This window comes from Solanum lycopersicum, chromosome 1, assembly GCF_036512215.1.
Source record: "Solanum lycopersicum chromosome 1, SLM_r2.1".
NCBI lineage: Eukaryota > Viridiplantae > Streptophyta > Magnoliopsida > Solanales > Solanaceae > Solanum > Solanum lycopersicum.
In genome coordinates this window covers 72,727,121-72,732,545 of record NC_090800.1, presented here as the reverse complement: position 1 = coordinate 72,732,545, position 5,425 = coordinate 72,727,121, and positions in this window count along the sequence as shown.

Genomic DNA, 5,425 nt, shown 5'->3' with positions numbered 1-5,425 from the left:
TCAATATAATATAAACAGAAAGTAATGCGGAAGACTTAAACTCATAAATAAAATCAATAACTATTATTATCCCCAAAATCTGGAAGTCATCACCACAAGAACATCTACGATCAATTGACTAAACTAAGAGTATTGTAAAAGCTAAAAATACATAAGAGCTAGTCCATGCCGGAAGTTCAAGGCATCAAGACTTGAAGAAGAAGATCCAGTCCAAGCTAGAAGCATTAGCTCACCCTGAATTTCCGGTGTAGTAAGACTGGCTTGAATTACTGTTGAGTCGAAGGCGACGGCACGTTTGCTGCACTCCACAAATAAACAAGAAGAAAACATAAAAGTAGGGGTCAGTACAAAACACGGGTACTGAGTAGATATCATCGGCCAACTCAAAATAGAAAACAGTATATATCAGATAATATCATAAAATCAACTAATATCCTTAGCATGCAACATTTACAATTACCATAGCCCTTGGTCACAACACCAAGCTCATCAATGAGGACTCACGCCTCCTCATCATACTCATTTGGGAATTAGGTTCATTAGATTGAATATATTAACATCTTTCAAGATTCTTTATCTTTATTCCCCTCGTGTCGGTACGTGACACTCCGATCCTCATATACTATCCTGGTACCGGAATGTGGCACCCGATCCATATTCTATCCTGGTGCCGGAACGTGACACCTGATTCATATTCTATCCTGGTACCGGAACGTGGCACCCAATCCATATTCTATCCTGGTGTCGGAACGTGACACTCCGATCCATATTCTATCCTGGTACCGGAACGTGACACCCGATCCATATTCTATCCTGGTGTCGGAACGTGACACTTCGATCCTCATATACTATCCTGGTACCGGAACGTGGCACCCAATCCCCTAATCTCACTACTTTCATTCATCAAGCCTTCTTTTATACCAAGGCATCATCATTAACAAAGTAGATTAGGGTTTCTTTACAAGATTTGGGATTCAATAGCTTCGTCATGCTTATTTATTCATAATTACATAATCACATCATTCATGCAAGCATACAATTAAGCATATAGAAGGTTCACAATACTACTAACGCGTATCATTCGCTATTAAGAGTTTACTACGAATAGCATGAAAACCATAACCTACCTCCACCGAAGATTAGTGATCAAGCAAGCAAATTCCCAAAGCTTTGTTCTTCTTCTCTCCCTCTTCGATCCTCTCTCTCTTTGTCTTGTTCTTTCTATTTTTCTTTATTCAAACCCTCTTTCTTTTACCCTAATTAGTATATAATTAAGAATAAAAGATGGCAATAATGCCCCACTAATTAACTTAAGGTTACCTCTTTTAACCCCCAAGTAATTAGACTTATTAACATTAACCCACTAACTTTATAATTAAGGCAAGAATAGTCAAAAACGTCCCTTAAAACGTATCAAGAAATCCGACCCGGACTGGGATTGCGCAGTCTGTGACGGCCCGTCGCGCCTGCGACGGTCCGTCCTGCTGCCCGTCACAGAGTTCAGAGACTCAATTTCTCTGAAGGGTCTGTGACGGTCCATTACACCTGTGACGGTCCGTCCTGCCATTCCGTCACGAAGTTCAGAGAGTCGATTTTCAGTACCCGATTTCAGATTTTCTAAGTGTTTTGAAACGAGACCCTGCGACGGTCCGTCGTGCCCCTGATGGTCCGTCGTGGGGTCCGTCGTTTCAGCCAGTTTCTCCAAAATTGAAGTATGATGCTCAAAACGACTAAACAGGTCGTTACATTTTTTGAGGACGTACGTATCTCGATAGACACAAACACCAAGTACATGAACAATCTATAGAAAAGTTAATGTCGGTTCAGTCTAACAATTAAGCAATATTGGAGTTATCATTACACGAAAAAAGTAATTCATTTAAGAAAAAATGTGACTATGTTATGTGAAGTACAATAGGTAAAGACTATAATGGATTTTGATGGACTTGAATTTGAGATTGTTATACTTGGCCCAAGTGTTGGCTTGATAAATTGGTAAGTTAAAGACTTAAATTAATTAAAAAAAATTTAAAAAAATTAATTTATTTATGAATAATATATAAACAATTATAAAATTTATATATCTAATTTATCGGTTCGGTTAGTAAAATCAAAACCAAACCAAATAGTAACGATTTTCAAATTTAAAAACCATAATTAACCAACTAAATCAAATATTTTTTTTAATCAATTTGATTCAAATTGCGATTTGATTTGATTGTTAACCATAACCACGAACAGACCTACTGACGAATATGGTACATAATCATTTGAGTGAGATTTTGTAATAAAAAACGATACAAAAATGATCATATTTACATCTTTTTATGTAGGAAGGTAGGAATGTGAATTTGTCATAATAACTATTTATGTTGATTATTTATATTATTATTGAAACTTGTTTTAAAGAAAAAGTAGAATATTGAAGAAAGAATGTTTTCACAAATATCTATTTAATTGATGTATATTATGATTTTTGACAACTAAAAGTGAAGATTTTTCCACGTAAAATCATTATATTGATTAATATTTCATATTTAATTATTTGGAAAAAAAACTTATTCCTCATTTCACAAGTGGCAACATAAAATATCATAGGCAACTTGATAACTTTAAATGATGAACGGATTCAATTCAACCTACTACTAATCATCATGATATATAATAAGGTAAAAAAAAATGCACCCACTCAACATAAAATAAAATTTTCTATACGTCTCTTTTCTCTACCGTGCACATTTTACATGTTAACTTGTTAGAACCGACCATCATTTAATAATTTTTTTTTAAAAAAAAACATCAACAACAATTACGGTGAAAAGGTTTTTTTGCAAGTGGGAATTTTTCTTAGATCTTACATCTTTGATGTTCAGTTCTGTTCTCCCGCACACTCACTTTAGTACTTTTTCATTCTTAACTAGAAATTTTGTATTCGAGTCCCCAAGAATATGAAAGCTCCTTTGTCAGGGAAAACGTCCTAACGTGAATCATAATTTAGTCAGATTTCAATATAGATACTAAATACATGAACATAAAAGTTCCTTTGTTAGGGTAAATTATAATTTAATCAAACTCTAATATAAATTTTAAATACCAGATAGAAAAAAATATACGAGAAAAAGACAACAAGTGCTATCTCAAGATTTTCACATGCTCATAAATGAACATTGAAATAAGTGGGGGTGGTCAACATGCTCACTCTCACTCTTTGAATAGATCAAAATGTTATCAGTGAACATAATCAAAAACCTTTCGATAAATTTAAATTATAATTTAATCAAATTTTAATATAAATTTTAAATATCAGATATGAAAAAATATACGAGAAAAAGACTAACGAGTTCTGTCTCAAGATTTTTCCATGCTCATGAATGAACATTGAAATAAGTGGGGAAAGCAATAAAAATAGAAAAATAAGATTGAGTTGTCAAAATTGTATTTGTTGAAAATGATTAATTAGTGAAGAAAGCATAAACGACGGCTCTCTTCACATTACCAAAGCATCAAGCAAAACAATTATTGTCTTCATTCATTCATGTCTACTTTTAATTCCTTAAATTAATTAAAAAGAATTGATTAACTTAATTATTGAGCAATTTTTAGGCACTTGTCAACTTATATTAACTTTTGATTTATTAATCATGATTAGTAGGGGTCCATTATTTGCTGAGATCATAAGACACTCTTGAAATTTGCACAATTAACTAGTGGTTATTAGAGAATGAATTATATTATATAGTTTAGGTTGAAAGATCCACTCCCCTCTAAATTAGGTCATACAGATTCTTCTTTTCTATTTGTAGTTTAAAAGTAATTATTAAGTTGTGAATTTTGACGTAGTTTTTTTATAATAAACAGTGTTTATAATATAATTTTTCACTTGTTCTTTAGACAAATGGCAATGTTGTGGTACAAAGAGAAATCTAACATCCACAAGGAATAGTAAGTATCTCTTTTATTTTTAATTCAGATTTTATGTTTAAACTATACAATAAAATTTTAGGTATGGAGCATTTTATTTTTAAAAGGAGACTTTGAATTCAAGATAACCTGACCGCGAAATGAACATCCGATATCAAAAAATAAAATAAAAAAGATCTAACCCTACACCATTATATTCACAAAAGGAAAATTTATTTTATTTTTTGATATAAATTTAAATTTATTTGACTTTTAAAATTTGTCCAAAATGAAGATAAAATCTGTTTGCAATAGAAGACATATTACTAATTTGATAGTAGATATGTATGATGAACTTGATGAGTCAATTATTTCCAAGACCTAATTCCATTTTGTTTTTATCTAATGAATTATTCTTCTTTACTTTTTTTTTTCTACCTCCTTGCTTGTAGCTTTCAATTCTTTCAATTTTCAATTAGGTTCTTTTTAGTTCTATTTACGCTTTTTTAAAAGACTAACTTTATTTATCGATGAAAAGCATTTTTCTCTATTTTTCTAACAAAAGTAGTGCTTAAAAGTGAATTGGAGAGTAGTTGGGGTATATTATTAATGTCATAGTCTAATTAAGGGTTCCAACCATTGTGTGTGGGTGGGGGTGGGGGTGGGGGGCCCCTTTAGCCACTCTCTTATGTAATTTTAGTGTAGTCAATTATCCCTCCAATACTTATGCTTGAGATGTGGGGGTCCCCAAATCTAATTAAATACAAAAATGAAAAGATGTGTTGGAGTATTTATCTCCCAAAATTAGAGAAGTGTAATGAAAGATAGTGATAGTATAAATATAGAAAAAAAAGTATTAGGTCAAATTACTTTCTTTTTTTTCATGAATAAATTGATCGTAAATATTGGTAAGTTTATAATCAAACTAATAAATTAATATCTTTATTAAACATCAAATATTGAATTTTATTAATCTCCAAGAGACATTTAAATAATGGTTAAAAAGTCAATTCTGTTTAAAATAAAAATAGCGTTCACCGATCTGAATCACATACATTTCTATACTCTAACTTAATGTTAATTGACCATTTAGTGGCGCGCACACATATATTCTATAATAAAACTAAAGCAAAATAAGACAAGACGAAGAGAAGAAGAATATAAGACAATAGAAGAACAATACACGCTAACTTTTTTTCTTTCAAGTGTTCACCAAATTTTTAAGTGTATACAATATGAACCCTTATGGATCTATTTATAGTGTAACATTGAGGCATACAAAAGGTTATTCATAAACATGACATTAACGCTCATCTTCATAATGAGGAAAGTAATGGAGATAATAGGTGAGTAACTTCTTCATATAGTGGACATCCACACTATAATATTTTATAACAATTTTTATTATACAAGCAAAGCCAAAAGAACAAATTAAATTATTGAAACTACTAATTCACCAGGGATACCTCGTCAACTAAAATTTTAAAAAAGAACATATCGAATAGTCATATCAAGCACATAAAAC